Source organism: Macaca fascicularis, chromosome 10 (genome assembly GCF_037993035.2).
Source record: "Macaca fascicularis isolate 582-1 chromosome 10, T2T-MFA8v1.1".
Classification (NCBI taxonomy): Eukaryota; Metazoa; Chordata; class Mammalia; order Primates; family Cercopithecidae; genus Macaca; species Macaca fascicularis.
Genome location: NC_088384.1, coordinates 22,234,672 through 22,256,812, shown reverse-complemented (window position 1 = coordinate 22,256,812; position 22,141 = coordinate 22,234,672).

Sequence of the window (22,141 nt, the reverse complement as noted above, 5' to 3'; positions counted from 1 at the left end):
AAATTAGCTGGGCGTGGTGGTGGGCGCCTATAATCCCAGCTACTTTGGAGGCTGAGACAGGAGAATCACTTGAACCTGGGGGGCGGAGATTGTAGTGAGCCGAGATTGTGCCAGTACACTCCAGCCTGGACAACAAAGAGGGAAACTCCGTTTCAAAAAAAACAAAAAAAAACAAAAAAAAAACAAACCTATACAGAAAAGACACAACAAATTATTCTTTTTTTTTTTTTTTTTTTTTTTTGAGACGGAGTCTCACGCTGTTGCCCAGGCTGGAGTGCAGTGGCGCGATCTCGGCTCACTGCAAGCTCCGCCTCCCGGGTTCCCGCCATTCTCCTGCCTCAGCCTCCTGAGTAGCTGGGACTACAGGCGCCCGCCACCGCGCCCGGCTAATTTTTTGTATTTTTAGTAGAGACGGGGTTTCACCGTGGTCTCGATCTCCTGACCTTGTGATCCGCCCGCCTCGGCCTCCCAAAGTGCTGGGATTACAGGCTTGAGCCACCGCGCCCGGCCCACAACAAATTATTCTTATTTCCACGACCAGAAATAACCACTGCTAGCATGTATCTAGTTAGCATATATCTTTCGATGCAGGCTTTTTTTCTGTGGACACCCATGTATGTGAGCATGTTATAATTTGTTACATAATTGGAGTGTCCTGTTAGGCAATTCTGCAGTCAATTCCAGCATGTGAGTTTCTTCTCATGTCATTAAAAATACCTTTAATTGGCCAGGTGCAGTGGCTCACGCCTATAATCCAGCACTTTGGGAGGCTGAGAAGGGTGGATCACTTGAGGCCAGGAGTTTGAGACCAGCCTGGTCAACATGGCAAAACCCCATCTCTACCAAAAATACAAAAATTAGCCGGTCGTGGTGGTGCTCACCTGTAATCCCAGCTGCTCAGGAGGCTGAGGCAGGAGAATCGCTTGAACCCGGGAGGTGGAGGTTGCAGTGAGCCAAGATCGGGCCACTGCACTCCAGCCTGAACAACAGACTCAAAATAAATAAATATACTAAATCTTTAAGTTCACCAATAACAATAGATGAACAATATTCTATCCAGTGGGTGGAACGTCATTTACTCAACTGTTCTTACTTGTTGAAATATTTATCCAATGGGGACATTTTCTAGGTTCTTGGTGCATTTTGCTTTCTGACTGAGTCATCATGGTGCATCACCATAAATGGGTTATTTTTAATTGGTTTGTATTTATGTATTTACTTACTTACTTAGAGACAGAGTCTTGCTCTGTTGCCCAGGCTGGAGTGCAGTGGCGTGATCTTGGCTCACTACAACCTCCGCCTCCCGGGTTCAAGCGATTTCCCTGCCTCAGCCTCCTGAGGAGCTGGGATCACAGGTGCATGCCATCACACCCAGCAAATGTTTGTATTTTTAGGAGATATGGGGTTTTACCATGTTGGCCAGACTGGTCTTGAACTCCTGTCCTCAGGTGATCCACCCACCTTAGCCTCCCAAAGTGCTGGGATTACAGGCATGAGCCACTGTGCCCAGCCTTAATTGGTTTTTAAAAGCCTACAAATGCAGACCATGTTCCATGGAAAAAAGTTCACAATACAGAAGTGAATACACAAAATATGAGTCCACTGCTGCTATGAGTTTCACGTGTACCCTTCCAAATATTTTGTCTCTGCATACACACACACGCACTTTAAATTTTTAACTTGGCCGGGCGCGGTGGCTCAAGCCTGTAATCCCAGCACTTTGGGAGGCCGAGACGGGTGGATCACGAGGTCAGGAGATCGAGACCATCCTGGCTAACACAGTGAAACCCCGTCTCTACTAAAAAATACAAAAAACTAGCCGGGCGAGGTGGCGGGTGCCTGTAGTCCCAGCTACTCAGGAGGCTGAGGCAGGAGAATGGCGTGAACCTGGGAGGCGGAGCTTGCAGTGAGCTGAGATCCGGCCACTGCACTCCAGCCTGGGCGACAGAGCGAGACTCCGTCTCAAAAAAAAAAAAAAAAAAAAAAAAAAAAAATTTAACTCAGGTAAGAGCCACATGGCATGTTCTTCTCAGCAACTTACTTTTTTCCATAAATAAACCACTAGGATGTCTTTACTTCTTGTGATATTTACTCCATTCCTTTAAACAGTCGCAGAATAGTCCACTGCATGGCTGTACCGGGGGTCATTTAGCTATGCTCTCATAGACATTTGTTTCCAGGTTTTTGTTTAGTTTTGTTTTTTAGATGGAGTCTCACTCTTTTGCCCAGGCTGGAGTGCAGTGGCGTGATCTTGGCTCACTGCAACCTCTGCCTCCCTGGTTCAAGCGATTCTCCTGCCTCAGCCTCCCGAGTAGCTGGGATTACAGGCGTGTGACACCATGCTTGGCTAATTTTTGTATTTTTAGTAGAGACAGGGTTTCACCATATTGGTCAAGCTGGTCTTGAACTCCTGAACTCGTGATCCTCCTGCCTCGGCTTCTCAAAGTGCTGGGATTATAGGCGTGAGCCAACGTGCCCGGCCTCCAGGTTTTTATAATTACAGACATTGCTGCGATGAACAGCCTTAAAAACATATCCATGGAAGAGGTTTCTAGAAGTAGAAATATATTGGGAGGGGCCTACAGCCTGAGTTTTTGTCATGTGTCAGTATGTGCTGGTGTCCTACCTCACAGGCATGTCTTGGATGTCTCCTCTGCAGGACCTCGGCCTGGAGCGACTGCCCCAACACTGATGAGACTCCAGCCTCTGCTGTGAAGGCCTCCATCTTCTCCCCGCCTGTCTCACTCCAGTTCTAGCCTGTGCCCACACCCCAAGATGATTCAGAGAACAATTCTGGCAGTGGACAGTCTGTGCCCCACAAGAGGAGCCCATAATCTCTTTCCTACAGACCATGGCCAGAAGAATGAATAAAGTTCTGTGGAGGTGCTGTCCTTGCGCTGGCTTCCTAGACGTTGTGCAATCCCATCAACTCCCTCCAGCCCAGAGGTGGTCAGAACAGTGTGGGCCTGAGCCTGCATATAGTAGTTGGTCCAGTTAGCACTACTGTGGTCCCCTCACCTGCACATTACCATGGAAGTCCCATCAAGTGCACTTTGAGGCCAGGTGGGCTGGGTCACTCCTGGAATCCCAGCACTTTGGGAGGCCGAGGTGGGCAGATCACTTGAGGTCAGGAGTTCAAGACCAGTCTGGCCAACACGGCGAAACCCCATCTCTACTAAAAAATACAAAAATTAGCTGGGCATGGTGGTGGGTACCTGTAATCCCAGCTACTTGAGAGGATGAAGCAGGAGAATCACTTGAACCTGGGATGCGGAGGTTGCAGTGAGCTGAGATTGCGCCCCTGCACTCCAGGTGGGGCGACAAAGCAAGACTGTCTCAAAAAATAATAAATAAATAAATAAATAAATGCACTTTGAAAGAGAAATGGGGTGAAGGAATGCTGATCTTCCACTCAGTGACTCTGTAGCCCCTTTGGGCTTCTCTTCACCCAAGTGAGTTCAAGTCTAGTGTAATTTTCCTACACCTAGCCCCCAAACACAAGCCTTAGTTGGTGGATGGGTTTAGAAACAGAGATCTGTTCCTCCCTGGAAGAAAATGAGCTGGCCTGTCAGTTCCCAACTTGGTAAGAGAGTGAAACTCCACCTCAAAAAAAATAATAAAAAATAATAAATTAAACTAAATCTTTAAGTTCACCAATAACAACAGATGAAAAATATTCCATCCAATGGGTGGAACATCATTTACTCAACTGTTCTTGCTTGTTGAAATATTTATCCAATGGGGACAATTTTTAGGTTCTTGGTACATTTTGCCTTCTGACTGAGTCATCATGGTGCATCACCTAAAGAATTTCAGAGATATGTAACTCTCACTGTAACCTCACATGCTGACCTTAGCACCCACCTGCATGTGAGATTTAGTGAGTTCTCACTAAATGCTTGATGACTGCTGGACATCAGCAGATAGTCACTGAGTCCTGGTACCTGTCCTGCACCTTGCTTGGGACTGGAGATAATAAGCCAAGCAGTTAAGGTCCGGCACTGCCCGCCAATCCCCCCTTCTTTTTTTTTTTTTTTTTTTTTTTTTTTGTGTGTGTGTGTGTGTGTGTGTGTGAGATGGAGTCTCGCTCTGTCGCCCAGGCTGGAGCACAGTGGCACAATCTTGGCTCACTGCAACCTCTGCCTCCCGGGTTCAAGCAGTTCTCCCTGCCTAAGCCTCCTGAGTAGCTGGGATTATAGGCGCCTGCCACCATACCTAGCTGATTTTTGTATTTTTAGTAGAGACAGGGTTTCACCATGTTGGCCAGGCTGGTCTTGAACTCTTGACCTCAGGTGATCTGCCCACTTCAGCCTCCCAAAGTGCTGGAATTACAGGTGCGAGCTACCGTGCCGACACCCCCGCCTTTTTTTTTTTTTTTTTTTTGCTGCCACCATGCTGGGCCTAAGATTCCAGCCTGTAAGGAGCTACATCCCATCCACTATGTGTGTGTTGTGGAGGCAGTGGGTGTGTTGGGGTGGGTGCTCAGTAAACCAGTACGGAGACTGAATTACACAGGATTACAAATTGTGAGAAATTGTGACAGACTCCGTGGGAGATGCATGGAAGTGGGTGGTCAGGGAAGGTCTCTCTGGGGAGGTGACAGTTATGTTAAAACCTAGAGAATAAGAAGCCAGCCATGAAATAAGGCAAGGATAGCTGGCTTTGGGTGACTGGGTGGATGGGGGTACTGCTCAGCAGAGTGGGGACTGGGAGAAGATGGAGGATTGAAAATTTTGCTTTAGGCCGGGCGTGGTGGCTCACGCTTGTAATCCCAGCACTTTGGGAGCCCGAGGCAGGTTGATCACAAGGTCAGGAGATTGAGACCATCCTAGCTAACACGGTGAAACTCCGTCTCTACTGAAAATACAAAAAAAATTAGCCGGGTGTGATGGTGGGCTCCTGTAATCCCAGCTACTCAGGAGGCTGAGGCAAGACAATAGTGTGAACCCGGGAGGCGGAGCTTGCAGTGAGCCAAGATCGTGCCACTGCACTCCAGCCTGGGCAAAAGAGTGAGACTCTGTCTCCAAAAAAAAAAAAAAAAAAGAAAGAAAGAAAATTCTGATTTATGGCCGGGTGCAATGGCTCAAGCCTGTAATCTCAGGACTTTGGGAGGCCAAGGCGGGCAGATCACCTGAGGCCGGGTGATTTTTAGGAGAGACCTGCCTGACCAACATGGAGAAACCCCACCTCTGCTAAAAATACAAAATCAGCTGGGCGTGATGGTGCACACCTGTAATCCCAGCTACTCGGGAGACTGTGGCAGCAGAACTGCTTGAACCCGGGAGGTAGAGGTTGTGGTGAGACAAGATCGTACCATTGCACTCCAGCCTGGGCAGCAAGAGCGAAACTCAATCTCAAAAAAAAAAAAAAAAGAAAAAGAAAAAAAAAAATCTGTTGGACCAGACATGTTAATTTAATTTTATTTTTTTAGACAGTCACTCCATCACCCAGGCTGGGGCACAGTGGTCTAATCTTGGCTTACTGCAACCTCCACCTCCCCAGTTCAAGCTATTGTGTCTCAGCCTCCCAAGTAGCTGGAATTATATGTGGGTGCCACCACACCTGGCTAATTTTTTGTATTTTTAGTACAGATGGGGTTTCGCCATGTTGGCCAGGCTAGTCTTGAACTCCTGACCTCAAGTGATCCGCCTGCCTCAACTTCCCAAAGTGCTGAGATGACAGGCATAAGCCACCACGCCCAGCCAGACATGTTAAATTTGAGATCAGTGGTTACCCAAGTGGAGATCAGGAACTTGGAGTGCTGGCGACTTAGTACTGGGAGTCATGGGATACAAGCCGTGTTTAAAATTAGGAGCCTAGGCAAGATCTCCCCGGGCCTGAGTGTAGATAGGGGCCCAGGGTACTGATCTGGCCCAAGGGAAGGGTCTGGCAGAAGAGACAGAAGGGATCAGGCAGGGCTTTGGACCTCTAGGCTTGATGGCCACCTGCTGCTGGGCCTCTGGCCTGGAGGCCGTCGGGGCCGAATGTGCACAGAGAATGAGAAGTGAGCAAGTAGACAGCGAGGATAGTACAGGGCTTTGAAGGCGTCTGCCACGGAGGCGGGAAGGGATGGGGTGGAGGCTCAGGAGACTTGAAGCTCCAAGAGGACGTTGATAAAAGACCTGAGCGCTGGCCGGGCGGGGAGGCTCAGGCCTGTAATCCCAGCACTTTGGGAGGCCAAGGCTGGATGGAGGACTGCTTGAGCTCAGGAGCTCCAGACCAGCCTGGGAAACGTTGTAAGAGCCTTCCTCAAAAAATTAACAAATTAGCCGAGTGTGGTGATGGGCGCCCGTAGCTACTCAGGAAGCCAAGGTGGGAGAATCACTTGAGCCTGGGAGGTCGAGGCTGTAGTGAGCTGTGATTGCGCCACTGCAGTCCAACCTGGGCGACAGAGCAAGACCCTGCCTCGAAAATAAATAAGACTTGAAAACCCAGTATGGGAATGGCCCTGAGCTGTGGCTTAGAGGGTAAAGGAGGCGGTCCAGAGAGAAACCCTTCGAGAAAATGGGGCTTCGAGGCTGAGGGAGCTCGGGCCAGAGAAGGCGCCAGCGGGAGATGGCACAACTAGCCAGGGCCCTATACTGGGCAGGCAACCCTTGCGGGCATTCACACCTGGCGCCAGTGAACAACAATTCCCAGCATGCCACGCCCCGTTTCCAGGGCGGGCTGCGGAACCTGGAAGTGGTCACAGAACTCTGGCGCGGCTCCATAGTCTGAGTTGTCAGCCGGTTGCTTTTTCGTGCTCGGTAGTCGCCACCGCCGCGCGCCAAGGGGAAGCGACAGCACCAGAAGGCCAAGATATAAGTTGAGCCTCAGTCGGAAGGGGCGCTCCACTCGGCCTCAGTGACCCGCCTGTCCCGCACTGCGCGCCGCTCGCCTTCCCTCTCAGCTAGTCCCCAGAGCCCAGCCCAAAGGTCACTTCCTCCCGGAAGCTGCCGCCCTCTCTCCAGGCAGGGTGATTACCCTCGGGCCGTCGCGCTCTCCTGGGGTCGCGGCTCCGATGACGTCAGCTGCGGGCTCCAGCGCAGCCCAGTCTTTCCTTTACTCTGGTTCTGCCCTGACCGTCCGCCGTCGGTTCGCGAGTTTTGCCCCTGAATGAGTAGTCTCTCCCTCTTCTGTACTTCGCGTCTCCCTGTGTTCTTTTTCATGCCGATCAGCCTGCACAAGTGCTACAGAGCCTTCTAATTTTAAAGCAAACCAGGCCGGGCGCGGTGGCTCACTTGTAATCCCAGCACTTTGGGAGGGCAAGGTGGGCGGATCACCTGAGGTCAGGAGTTCAAGACCAGCCTGGCCAACATGGTGAAACCCTGTCTCTACTAAAAATTCAAAAATTAGCCGGGCGTGGTGACGGGCACCTGTAATCCTAGCTACTTGGGAGGCTGAGGCAGAAGAATCGCTTGAACCCGGGAGGCAGAGATTGCAGTGAGCCAAGATCATGTCACTGCACTCCAGCCTGGGCAACAGAGCGAGACTCTGTCTCAAAAATAATAAAATAAATCCACCCGTGCCTCGTGCCCCACATTCCCCTCCCGCTGCCGCCATGGTTTCTTTCTGTTCAGAACAAGTGAGAGACCCGTGGCTTCATGCTGTTTTCTGAGTCTCTTGGAACCCCTCAAGTTCGACCCCAGAACTGCTCATCATGTTCCCAGCTCCATTTTTTTTTTTTTTTTTTTTTTTTAAATGTCGCCCTCTCTCACCAGGCTGGAGTGCAGTGGCGCGATCTCGGCTCACTGCAACCTCCGCCTCCCGGGTTCAAGTGATTCGCCTGCCTAAGCCTCCTCGGCAGCTGGGACTAGAGGCGTGCGCCACCACGCCCAGCTAATTTTTTTTTTTTTTTTTTTTTTTTTTTTTGAGACGGAGTCTCGCTTTGTCGCCCAGGCTGGAGTGCAGTGGCCGGATCTCAGCTCACTGCAAGCTCCGCCTCCCGGGTTTACGCCATTCTCCTGCCTCAGCCTCCCGAGTAGCTGGGACTACAGGCGCCCGCCACGTCGCCCGGCTAGTTTTTTGTATTTTTAGTAGAGACGGGGTTTCACCATATTAGCCAGGATGGTCTCGATCTCCTGACCTCGTGATCCGCCCGTCTCGGCCTCCCAAAGTGCTGGGATTACAGGCTTGAGCCACCGCGCCCGGCCTAATTTTTGTATTTTTTTTAGTAGACATAGGGTTTCACCATGTTGACCAGGATGGTCTCGATCTCTTGACCTCGTGATCCGCCCGCCTCTGCCTCCCAAAGTGCTGGGATTACAGGCCCCAGCGACTTCTTGTTGCTAAATCTAGTATTCAATCCTCAGTTCTTCAGTTTCACTCTTGTTGCCCAGGCTGGAGTACAATGGTGCAGTCTGGGCTCACTGCAACCTCCACTTCTGGGGTTCAAGTGATTCTCCTGCCTCAGCCTCCTGAGTAGCTGGGATTACAGGCTTGCACCACCACACCCGGCTAATTTTGTATTTTTAGGAGAGACGGGGTTTCTCCATGTTGGTCAGGCTCACCTCAAACTCCCCACCTCAGGTGATCTGCCCGCCTCAGCTTCCCAAAGTGCTGGGATTACAGGCTTGAACCACTGCGCCCGGCCAGCCTCAGTCCTCATTTTGTTGGGCTTCTTTACAGTATGTCACACCGTTGACCACTCCCTCCTTGTGAAACCCTTCTTTGGTATCTGGGATGTCACATTCTTTTTGTGTCCATCGACTTCAGCGGTCTCTCTTTTCCCAGTCTCCTTTCTGGACCCTCCTCCCTTCTCTCAGATCTCATGGTTTATTTTCCATAAACATACCCTGTGGGTGATATAATTTCCCAGTCATCTATAAGTTGCTTTCTCCAGTCTTGTGTAGTTAGTGACCTACTTGATATCTCCACTAGAGGACTGATAGACATCTCAAATTTAATATGCCTTAAACAGAACTCTTGATTTTCAGCTCCTGAGCCTGCTCCTCCCTGTAAACTAAAAATAAAATCCTAACTCCCCCCCCTACCCCCGCCACTGGCTGAACAGACACCCGTGTGGACAAGAGAACCCCAGGAAAACCTTAAAACTGAGTTCCTGGGCATGATGGGATGGAGGTCAGCCGTACCTTGTAATATCCCCCTCCGTTTTGTGGCTTAGACACAACTAACCAGCATTAATGCTGAAATAGAGATCATGTAATTGACAAAACAGACTCTTTGTGGCAATAAGATACCAAATTATAAACAGAACCTACAGTCATGCCAGACAACTTCCCTGGTTAAGTCACCCACCACCCCTACACTTAAAGAATAAACTGTAGTCTAACTGCCACAAGGTTTTTCTTTTTCTCTAGCAGCTAAACAAGCACTGGCTTTCAGATAAGCAATATTAAAACAATTGTAGTCCACCAGCACAGACACTGACTAACTGAACCCCTGTTCTACCAGTCAGAACTGCAGCTTTGATTGCATAAGAGACTGATTTCAGTGACTTTCTCCTGAGAAGACCACCGACCATGGACAGACCCTGGCCGGTTTACAGAGGCTGCTCCTTTGCATGCCCTCTGGTCCTGAAAAGATCTTTTGATGATAAGGCCTAATTAGAATACATTTAAATGTTAAGTCTCCACCTTAAAGAGAACATGGGTCATATGTTACATGCTTATTTAATATGCATATGTCAAGACTATCTTCATGAATATTCAGAGCTCCTTCTGTAACCTGTTGAATATATATATGGTTAGCCAACTTCTTCAGCATAAGGCTGCTCCTCTTCCAGCCCCTCCTCCTTCAGGGTGCCTATCTCTGGGATTCAGCTGGAGGCCGTTCTTCCCAGCCTGCTGGATGGCCACTTTGCTGGCTGTAACCCATTATAAGAAATAAAATCTGCTTTCTAACTTTGTAGATTTTTTTATTTTTTTAAAGTTAACATTCCCTATCCTTCAGATTTCAGTGGTCACACCATTACCCGGTTTGCCCAGGTCAGATCTCTGGGAGTTGGCCTTGGTACCTCTCACCACTTCCTGTCCATCAGGAGGTCCTGCTGGCTCTTTCAGGAGCTCACCACTTCTCACATCGTCCACTGCTCCCCCATAGGTGGAGATTTTTTTGGTTTTTGTTTTGTTTGTTTTTGAGACAGGGTCTCCCTCTGTCCCTCAGGCTGCAGTGTAGTGGCCTCTGGAGTAACTGGGGCCACAGGTGCGAGCTGTCACACCCGGCTAAGTTTTAAATTTTTTTGTAGAAACAGATTATCACTTTGTTGCCCCAGCTGGTCTCTAGCTTCTGGACTCAAGTGATCTTCTTGCCTTGACCTCCCGAAGTGTTGGGATTATAGGTGTGAGCCACTGTGCCTGGCCCCCATGTCTGTTGTGTAAGTGTTTTTAGTTTTTTTTTGAGAAGGGATCTCACTCTGTCTCCCAGGCTGGAGTACAGTGGTGCGATCTTGGCTCACTGCAACCTCTGCCTTCGGGGTTCAGGCAATTCTCTGCCTCAGCCTCCCAAGTAGCTGGGATTACAGGCACCTGCCCCCATCACACCTGGCTAATTTTTGTATTTTTAGTAGAGACGGGGTTTCACCACGTTGGCCAGGCTTGTCTCAAGCTCCTGACCTCTAGTGATTCGTCTGCCTCGGGCTCCCAAAGTGTTGGGATTACAGGCGTGAGCCACCGTGCCCAGCCCATAGTAGGTATTTAATAAGCATTTGCTGAATGAGCAAAGATTACTCACTTCCAAAGACTCTGTCCTCTTTATAAAGGTGGTGGTTGTAGCATTATCTTCCTCTTTTCTTTAGGTGCATTATCTGTGCTAAATATACTCACTTTTATGGTGGCAAGAAGCTCGGTGAGGCATGCGGTCTTTCTGTTCCCCCTTGGGGGAGTGGTATTAAGGAACAGTGTCTTCAGGATAGAGTGAGCTGTAAAAATAGACAACAAGAACGCTGAAACTATGGTAGACAAATGGGCTGAGGACACAGTTAAAGAAATAGAAATACACTCGGCCGGGCGCGGTGGCTCAAGCCTGTAATCCCAGCACTTTAGGAGGCCGAGGCAGGTGGATCACGAGGTCAGGAGATCGAGACCATCCTGGCTAACACGGTGAAACCCCGTCTCTACTAAACAATACAAAAAACTAGCTGGGCGAGGTGGCGGGCGCCTGTAGTCCCAGCTACACGGGAGGCTGAGGCAGGAGAATGGCGTAAACCTGGGAGGCAGAGCTTGCAGTGAGCTGAGATCCGAGCTGAGATCCGGCCACTGCACTCCAGCCGGGGCAACAGAGCAAGACTCCGTCTCAAAAAAAAAAAAAAAAGAAAAAAAAGAAATACACTCAAGAAAGAAGAACATGCTTCATCTTAGTGGCGATTTTTGTAAAATGTAGATTAAAATATTTCCCAATGCTGAGAGCTAAGTAAAACATAAATAAAATACAAAATCACATATACATTTAAATGTTTTTTCTCTATCAAGTTTATAAGGAATAAAAAGAATAATATTTTTAGCTATCAAAACTATCAAGACTACAATAACAAGAGCACTGTCATAATTTTAATGGGAGTAAAAAAGTACAAACTTTTTCCTGTAAGTTCTTTTTTGGTGTACCCCAAGTGTTTTGGTTTATATCTATTAAAAGGTTTTTCAATCCACCGCAATTGCTGTACTTAAAAATTTGCACAAGTTTTTTCATAGGCTGCAACTGAATTGTTAGTAGGAGCACATAGACAAAATACTTCACAGAGTAAGATTTCTGGGTTTTTTTTTTTTTTTTTTTGAGACTGAGTCTCACTCTGTCGCCCAGGCTGGAGTGCAGTGGCACTATCTCGGCTCACTGCAAGCTCCGCCTCCCGGGGTTCACACCATTCTCCTGCCTCAGCCTCCCGAGTTGCTGGGACTACACGTGCCCGCCACCACAACAGGCTAATTTTTTTGTATTTTTAGTAGAGACGGGGTTTCACTGTGTTAGCCAGGATGGTCTCAATCTCTTGACCTCATGATCCGCCCGCCTCGGCCTCCCAAATTGCTGGGATTACAGGTGTGAGCCACTGAACCCGGCCAAGATTTCTGTTTTTTATTTCATTTTAAACAGATCTCCCACAAACAAACTTTTGTCGTTTACCTTTTGACCACTGCAGATAAGAGTTTTGCGAGTTTACCTTTCCTTTGTAATTGTTCTCTGATGCTGTCTGATAGTGAATCTGCCCCTTGTGGATGTGGGATTATGTGTAAAAGTGTGCCTTGAAGATGTGGCCTTTCAGGTCATGTTGGGAGAAGATGCAGAGTCCTTGTCATGATGTTAGGAGCTTGCCTTGGTGTTAAGATCCTGCTCTGGTGCTGCGCCAGGGTGGCACCACCACTATTGCAGTTGGAGGAGAAGGTTGGTGAGAAAGGGAGGTGACCGAGTTGCCCAGAGAGGGCTTCCTGGAACAGCATCTCAGGAGCCATGAGATGGCTCAGCCAGCCATTCTCCTGCCTCAGCCTCCCGAGTAGCTGGGACTACAGGCGCCCACCACCTCGCCCGGCTAGTTTTTTGTATTTTTTAGTAGAGACGGGGTTTCACCGTGTTAGCCAGGATGGTCTCGATCTCCTGACCTCGTGATCCGCCCGTCTCGGCCTCCCAAAGTGCTGGGATTACAGGCTTGAGCCACCATGCCAGGCTCAGCCAGCCCACAAGCCTGACCAGGTTGCCTGGCAACTGACCAAAATTGAAATCACAAAGTGCTGGGATTACAAGCGTAAACCACCGCGCCCAGCCTGTTTTCCTTATCTTTAATTTGGTGGGGCTTGGTCCTGGGACTACAGCCCAAGACTCAGAGGTTGTTGGTGCCTTTTTGACCTGAGTATAATGGGTTCATTCTTTCTCGGCTGTGTGGACAGCAGTCTCGGTGGTTAACAGCACGAGATAGGGGCCTTCCCAGGTGGGCTCGAGTTTCTTTTCCTCTCACCTTTTGATGAGAACGTGGTCCTCGGGTTGCAGCTGGTGCACTGGAAATTCTAGTGGTGGCACCTGTGCTGAGTCCTTTGATCTTAAGGTAGAGGAGAGATCAAGTATATAATTTCTGAGGAACTGATCCTTAGTTTCAAACGTAGGAACATCAGCTGAGGTATGTAAATAAGGCAATCCATATAACATTTCATATGGAGACAGGCCTATATCCTTTTGAGGAGCTGTCCTGATTCTCAATAAGGCAATGGGAAGACATTTGGTCCATGGTAAACGAGTTTCTAGAGCTAATTTGGTTAAGTGGTTCTTAAAGGTCTGATTCATCCTTTCTACTCTCCTTGATGAAGGTGGATACCAAGGAGTATAATAGTCCCCTCTAATGTTTAAAACTTGGGATAGCTTCTTAATGACATGGGCTGTGAAATGGGTTCTATTGTCCGAGTCAGTATTCTCTATTAGCCTAAATTTGGGCACTATATTCTCAATTAATGCTTTAATTACATTATTAGCTATTGCATTTGAAAAGGAGATAGCTTTGATCCAGTGAGTGAGATGATCTACTATTAGCAACAAATGCTATAGGTGACTGATTGTGGTCATTTCAGTGTAGTTAATTTGAGCACTTTGGAATGGCCTTAGTCCTGGATCCTTCCCCAGCTTCTGTTAACTCCATCCCCATACCTAAGAAACTGCAACTGATCTACTCTGGATAAAAATTTAGACACTCTCTCTTCAAAATAAGCTATCTAGTGGTACTTACGCATATTTTTACATATGTCAACAGTATTTTACATGCTCATGACCTTAAAAATAATTAAAAAGTGTAAAAATTATAGGCCTTATACATTTCTGCACTTGGTGTGGTAGTTCACGCCATTCCCCTGCCTCAGCCTCCTGAGTAGCTAAGTCTACAGGCACCCACCAACACACCTGGCTAATGCTTTGTATTTTTTTTAGTAGAGACGGGGTTTCACCATGTTAACCAGGATGGTCTCGATCTCCTGACCTTGTGACCCACCCGCCTCGGCCTCCCAAAGTGCTGGGATTACAGGCATGAGCCACCGCACCCGGCTGGAAATCTTTGAAAAAGCACAAATATTATGAGAATTGTCTTTTATTTCTGAGATAAGAAATCACAATTTGTAGACAATCTTCATATTACCCCACCTTGATGCTGTGCCATGACTCAGACAAATTTCCTTTGTTTTATTCTTTGGCTGACCAAAGAATTTGCTTTCTTCAGTTGGGTTGTAATATTATTTAGGATGACCTCCAAAGGATCAGGGAAGTACAAGGAAGATAAAAATCAGGAGAAAATATGAAGGAAACCAGATTGATTTAAATTATTAAATTATATATTGACCTAATACCAATTATTAGTTGTCTACTTTTTGCCAGTCTTTATATTTCACATCCAAAATCCAGGTCACAGATGCAGCTCTTAACTTTGTCTCGTTTGTCGGGCACGATGGCTCACGCCTATAATCCCAGCACTTTGGGAGGCTGAGGCAGGCAGATAACGAGGTCAGGAGATCGAGACCATCCTGGCTAATACGGTGAAACCTCGTCTCTACTAAAAATACAAAAAATTAGCCAGGCGTCGTGGTGGGCGCCTGTAGTCCCAGCTACTCGGGAGGCTGAGGTAGAAGAGTGGCATGAACCCGGGAGGCGGAGCTTGCAGTGAGCCAAGATCGCACCACTGCACTCCAGCCTGGGCAACAAAGCGAGACTCCATCTCAAAAAACAAACAAACAAAAAAACTTTGTCTCATTTAAGATTATATTGATACAAATTAAAACAGTAGCAGATTCTGTTACAAGTGTTTAGTCTAAATTGTCATGGGGGGACAACATAGAAATGATTTGCTTGGGATAAAATGAAAGATTCTACAGGAACGAGCATTTGATGGGGGGCATTGGGTGTAGGGGAGCTTAGCTATGTCATTCAGGGATAAAGGTTCAAGGGAGAAGGAAGGCTGAACATGTACCTGCACATTTAGACTCGTATCATCTGCAGTTATCAAGGATATCAAAACAGATATGTTTGATTAAATTGAGCTGTCATGGGATCCCAAGGCATTTCGGAAAGTGGGATGGAGAGGGGAAGCTGGGATTTAGGACAGAAAAGACAAGGTCTCTGTAAACTTAGACACAACATCACCTGGGGGACAGGGAATGGGGCAGGGGGGATAGCTGTGAGCACTCTGGGCAGTTTCATTATTACTTCATTAATCAAGTGTAGTTAAATCTGAAATAGTGACTCAAAAAATAAAACCTACTCTTGCTTTTTGTTTTTGAGAAGCAAAGGCCAAAATCAGTAGAGAAATACTTAACAACAATGAAAGTGCTTCAAACTTCACTGAGTGTTCGGTAACAGGGATGTCTAAAATCAGTACAGTTCAGGAACTGTTTTTATGATCGTCCCATGTTTTGAATTGCGAAAACATTTAAAATAAGCTTCATGATTTTTGATACCCCTACATTTTTACATTTCAACGCATAGTAAACAAGATGGCAATACATGACTGCTTCTTTCTAGTCACTGATTGACAGTAAAATCAGAGAGGAATGGCTCTGGAAAGGTAGATGGAGAAACCTCACCTGGTTCCACCTGACTCCTCAGCCAATAGGGTATGTGTCTGCTAACCTGCATTCTATCGCATATTCTAAAGAGTTGAGCTAAAGTGAGTGAGAATTTATATCAGGTATTAGCAAGGAGTGAATATTAATTACTAAAGCTGAAAGTTTTGGATCTTAAGAAAATACCGGCCGGGCGCGGTGGCTCAAGCCTGTAATCCCAGCACTTTGGGAGGCCGAGACGGGCGGATCACGAGGTCAGGATATCGAGACCATCCTGGCTAACACGGTGAAACCCCATCTCTACTAAAAAATACAAAATCTAGCCGGGCGAGGTGGTGGGAGCCTGTAGTCCCAGCTACTCGGGAGGCTGAGGCAGGAGAATGGCGTAAACCCGGGAGGTGGAGCTTGCAGTGAGCTGAGATCCGGCCACTGCACTCCAGCCTGGGCGACAGAGCGAGACTCTGTCTCAAAAAAAAAAAAAAAAAAGAAAAAGAAAAAGAAAATACCACTGTCAAATTAAAATGGAGTTTTACCCAGCATTTTGTGCTTTACAGATGAAGCATGAACTTTTTTCAAATACACACACAGAGAGAGTAATATTAATGAAATTAAATGTACAAGACTGATTTTGTGTGAAGGCCAATAAAAATGTTGGCTAGAGGCAATGGTCTTGAAATTTTGAAATTCAGCTGACCCTTGGACAACATGGGGGTTAGGGACACTGACTTCCAAGCAGTAAAAACAACCACATAACTTTCAACTCTCCAGAAACTTAACTACCAATAGCCTACTGGAGGCCTCACCGATAACATAAACGGACAATTAACATACATCTCATATGCTATATGTATTATATACTGTACTTATACAAGAAAGTAAGCTAGAGAAAAGAATTTTTTTTTTTTTTTTTTTTTTTGAGACAGAGTTTCGCTCTTGTTCCCCAGGCCAGAGTGCAATGGCGTGATCTCAGCTTACCACAACCTCCGCCTCCCAGGTTCAAGCAATTCTCCTGCCTCAACCTCCTGAGTAGCTGGGATTATAGGCATGTGCCACCATGCCTGGCTAATTTTGTATTTTTAGTAGAGATGGGGTTTCTCCATGTTGGTCAGGCTGGTCTTGAACTCCCAACCTCCGGTGATCCGCCGGTCTCAGCCTCCTAAAGTGCTGGAATTACAGGCGTGAGCCACCGCGCCTGGCCGAGAAAAGAAACTTTTATTAAGAAAATCACAAGAGGCTGGGCGCGGTGGCTCAAGCCTGTAATCCCAGCACTTTGGGAGGCCGAGACGGGCGGATCACGAGGTCAGGAGATCGAGACCATCCTGGCTAACACGGTGAAACCCCGTCTCTACTAAAAAAAAATACAAAAAACTAGCCGGGCGAGGTGGTGGGCGCCTGTAGTCCCAGCTACTCGGGAGGCTGAGGCAGGAGAATGGTCTAAACCCGGGAGGCGGAGCTTGCAGTGAGCTGAGATCCGGCCACTGCACCCCAGCCTGGGCGACAGAGCAAGACTCTGTCTCAAAAAAAAAAAAAAAAAAAAAAAAAAGAAAATCACAAGAAAAAAATTTATTTCCTATTCACTAAGTGGAAGAGGATCATCATAAAGGTCTTCATTCTTGTCATCACACTGAGTAGGTTGAGGAGGAGGAAGATGAGGGCTTGGGCTTGCTTTCTCTAGGGTAGCAGAAATGGAAGAAAATCCTCATGTAAGTGGGACTGTGCATTTCAGACTCAGGTTGCTCAAGGGTCAACGGTATTCACACGAGGTTTCTGAAGATGAAATCCACTTTGAAACTTTGGTTCAGTGTTGAGTTAAAACGTTTGTGGTAATCTATCATTAGAAAAAAAAAAAAATCTTGTTTCTGCCAGAATCAAGTAAAAATATAACCAGATTAAAGAGGTGAAGCCAGGTGTGAATAAGGTGGGGGGAGAATCCTTCTCTAGGAGATGATGAATGAGGCTCCTTCATTGACTTAACTCAGCATCACAGCTGCTGCTGTGGGTCTGTGCCCCAGCCAGGTGGAACCAGTCAGGGAGTTGGAGGGGCTCTGAGTCCAATAGAAATATGATGTCACCCATCTATGTAATTATACATTTTCTAGTAGCCACATTAAAGAAAGTTAAAAAAAAATCAAGTCACAATTATTTTAATTGGCAAAATGTTTTGCCATTTAAACATAGGTTTACACAATGTTTACACAATGCAGTTTTCAAAGATCATTTTTGGGGGGCAGTGGGGTGGTCTCACTATGATACCCAGGCTGGTCATGAACTCCTGTGCTCAAGCATCATCCCCTCTCAGCCGCTCAAGTTGTTGGGACTACAGGCGCCTGATACTCAAATATCTTAATGAGATAATTTAATTCTTTTTTAGCTTTCCAAATCCAGTGTGCATTTAAATAAATGTATCCACACATTTATTTATAAATGTATATATATGCGTTTAAATATGTATACTTTTATATTTATATATATATTATGATGCAATGGAAACGGTAAAATTATCAAAGTTATTTTAAAATCTTAGTATTAATACCATAACCAACAAAACAACAACAGAAACAGGATCTTGTAAAACTCTGCTTGATTGTATGTGAACAGTTTTAGGGTTTCTTTTAAATGAAACTTCTAAATGTGCATTTTCACAATCTTGGAGAAAAAGTGCTTTTAAATAAATGGTCACATGAGTGTGATTTTAGAAAAAACATCCTTGGCCGGGCGCGGTGGCTCAAGCCTGTAATCCCAGCACTTTGGGAGGCCGAGACGGGCGGATCACGAGGTCAGGAGATCGAGACCATCCTGGCTAACACAATGAAACCCCGTCTCCACTAAAAATACAAAAAAATTAGCCGGGCATGGTGGCGGCGCCTGTAGTCCCAGCTACTCGGGAGGCTGAGGCAGGAGAATGGCGGGAACCCGGGAGGCGGAGCTTGCAGTGAGCCAAGATCGCGCCACTGCACTCCAGCCTGGGCGACAGAGCGAGACTCCGCCTCAAAAAAAAAAAAAAAAAAAAAAAATCCTGGTAAGTTTGATAAATTTCTTTGATCAAAATATGAGGAGATATTAATTCTCACAAGAAAACTACTTGAAACTAGCTCTATTCATAGATTAATCTTGATGCCAGATATTTCGTTGTAACAGTTTCAGCCCTAATTCTGAATCTTTTTATTTTTCCTACACTGATAGCTACAGAAATCCCAAATCTTATCAACACCCATAATATACATGGCCTAATTTAGAATGAGGTGGCAACATCTGTCTATATCAATTTTAAACACCTTTAAGTTAAAATAATCTTTCCTTGGGGTAACCTGTTTACAGCCTCAGTTAAAATTATGGCATAATTAAATCAAAATCTGATTGGATTAAGGAAGATAAGCAGGATGTAAATGAGGGGGGAGGAGGGGCTCTCACAATAAAAACCCCTTGTAAGTGGAGCTCACCCACAACTGAGCTGTCGGTGGAAGCAGCTGGAGGCCAGGGGAGAGCCTAGTGGAGGAGACACACATCCAGGCTTATGTAGTTTTTCTTGACTTACTAGATTCCTACCAAGGGCAGATATTAGAGAGCAAGGGCCGGAGGATGGAGTCACTATGAATTCAGCAACATTGTTTGAGGGCAGCTCAATGTCAGGCACAGAGTGTGCACTTAGAGACCCTGGGTCCTCTCCTAGAAGCAGACAGCAGAACTTAAATTTCCAGTACCCAGTCTGGAGAAATGACCATCCTTATCTTCCTTAATCATAGCATGGCCAACTCGATGAGATGATGATGGAGTTTCTCTCTTTGACTTACTCAACCTCTCAGCTACTTGGGAGGGTTTTTGTCACAGCCAGATTAGAATTTTGCAGGGGATAGGGGCATTGGAGGGTCTCTGAGTCTAGACCATGGCTGTTCAGTAGAAATATAATGTAATCCACATATACAATTATAAGTTTTCTAGTAGCCACATTAAATTACAAAATGTAAAATTTTAATTTAAAAAGTGTTATTTCAGCATGTAATCAATCTTTAAAAGTTCTTTTTTTTTTTTTTTTTTTTTGAGATGGAGTCTCACTGTTGCCCAGGCTGGAGTGCAGTGGCGCGATACCCACTCACTGCAAGCTCCGCTTCCGGGGTTCACGCCATTCTCCTGCCTCAGCCTCCCGTGTAGCTGGGACTACAGGCGCCGGCCACCGCGCCCAGCTAATTTTTTTGGTATTTTTAGTAGAGACGGGATTTCACTGTGTTAGCCAGGATGGTCTCGATCTCCTGACCTCGTAATCCGCCCGTCTCGGCCTCCCAAAGTACTGGGATTATAGGCTTGAGCCACCGTGTCTGGCCCCTGCTAAAGTTCTTAACAAAATAACTTACATTCTCTTTTTCTCATACATCTTCAAAATCCAGTGCGCATTTTACACTGAAGGCACATCTCAATTCCAATAAGCCCCATTTGGGGTGCTCAAGAACCACATGTGGCTGGACTGCTGGGCCTAGACCCTTCACAACACAAGCTTCTCAGCTGAAGAATCATGTCCTTCATTCCAACAAGCATTTCCAATATTAGAAGTTCAAGGCCATGACTCTTCTTATATGTATTTTATAGTGTTTTTATCACCTATCACTAGTGATTGTTTATAGCAGGCACTGATACGTCTCTATGCACGTAAAAGTGAAAGAGTCCCAAGGAGCATTGTCGTTCAACTCATTAAACTCCAATATTATGTACCTTTTCCGCAGACATTGGCCATGGCAGAACATTTTAAAGAAGCAAGTCGATGTGTCGGCTGCCTATCTTATCTTGAAAAACCCACATACCAGCCTGGCGCATTGGCTCACGCCTGTAATCCCAGCACTTTGGGAGGCCAAGGTAGGTGGATCTTGAGGTCAGGAGTTCAAGACCAGCATGGCCAAGATGGTGAAACCCCGTCTCTACTAAAAATACAAAAATTAGCCAGGCGCTGCGGCAGGTGCCTGTAATCCCAGCTACTCAGGAGGCTGAGGCAGGAGAATCGTTTGAACCCAGGGACAGAGGTTGCAGTGAGCCAAGATCGCACCACTGCACTCCGACCTGGGCAACAGAGCAAGACTCCATCTCAAAAAAAGAAAAAGAAAAAAGAAAAAAAGAAAAACCGACATACCTAGAGTGTGGATATCTCTGCTGCTTCTGCTGTATCAGTTCACTTCCAAAGGAGCCCCATGGGGATGATATATTGTGCGCCATCTGCTCTGTGGTCACTATAAAAGATGTCGGTCCCCATCTCCTGCTGGGAAAACTGGTTTCCAAAATCAAGGAACTGGAGCCTCCACTGAGAAGAATTCTATATTAAAACCCAAAGATGCAGAAGTCCCAAGGTAAGAAATCTGTACAACCTGCACTCAGCCCACCAACAGCCTTGGAAAAAGCAACTGTTCAAAAGGCTCTCCATCAAATAGGGGCATTAGCTAAATTCTGGCACCTAAAATGTGTATGCCTGCCAAACAACAGTTCTCAGCTGTGAGTGTAGATTAGAGACAACAGAAGATTTTGAAGAAAATATAATATTTAGGTCATACCCTAGACCTGTGCTGCCCAATATGGTAGCCACCAGTGGTTATGGAGCCCTTAAAACACGGGTGTACCCCAAGTGGAAGTGACAATAATTCTGGATATATGGGCTTAAAATATGTTATTCAAAGTATTGTTGAATGTTTTTTAATGTCTATGGAAAACTTTAAAATTACCTGGAGATCTTTTTTAAAATGCAAATTCTGGTTCTATTGGACTAGGCTGGTTGAGAATCTGGATTTCTGACACACACACAGACACACACACCAATTTTTTTGAGATGTGGTCTCATGTTGCCCAGATTGGTCTCAAATTCCTTGGCTCAAGCAATCCTCCTACCTCAGTCTCCCAAACTGCTGGTATTACTGGCATAAGCCGCCATACACAGCCTGATCTAATAGTATAATAAGAAGTTTTTCCATTATCTAGAATATTCATTAGATATCTACATTTGAACAGAGTCTGCTAAATTTTGTGATTTTGAGAGCAAGCCACAGACATGGTTTCTGCCTTCATGGATCTCATGTACTGAAAGAAAAAATCTTGAGGAATCAAACTTTTAAAAAGAATGCTTACTATGAACAAGAGGGACTTGTTACAATTCTGTTTCAATCTTCTGTAAGAAATTCTATGGAATCGGGGAATGCCGGGAAGTTTCTATTTGCTGATTTACCTTTTTTCTTTCCACAGTGGATATGACACTGAATATTGACATAGCCAACAATCGACTCATCATTTCTGAAGATCTGAGGAGGGTCCATTGTGGATTTCTTAGAACCACAGAGAGTGTGCCGAGATTCAAACAAGTCATCTGTGTCCTGGGCTCCCCTTGCTTCACCTCTGGACGCCATTACTGGGAGGTAGATGTGGGGACAGACAAAGAATGGGATTTGGGTGCCTACAAAGAATCTGTTAATCGACAAGAGAATTGTGTTGTCTTCAGAACTTGGCTTCTGGACTGTAGGTGTGAGGAAAGAAAAGCTCTTTGCAGCCAGCATTGTGCCTTTAACCACCCTCTGGGTGAGTCCCAGGCTATGCAGGGTATGCATTTTCCTGGACATAGGTATGAGAATGATTTCCTTTTTTAACATTAATGATGGGACCCATATCTTTACATTTGCTAAGATTTCTGCTGCAGAGCCACTGTGCCCATTTTTTGC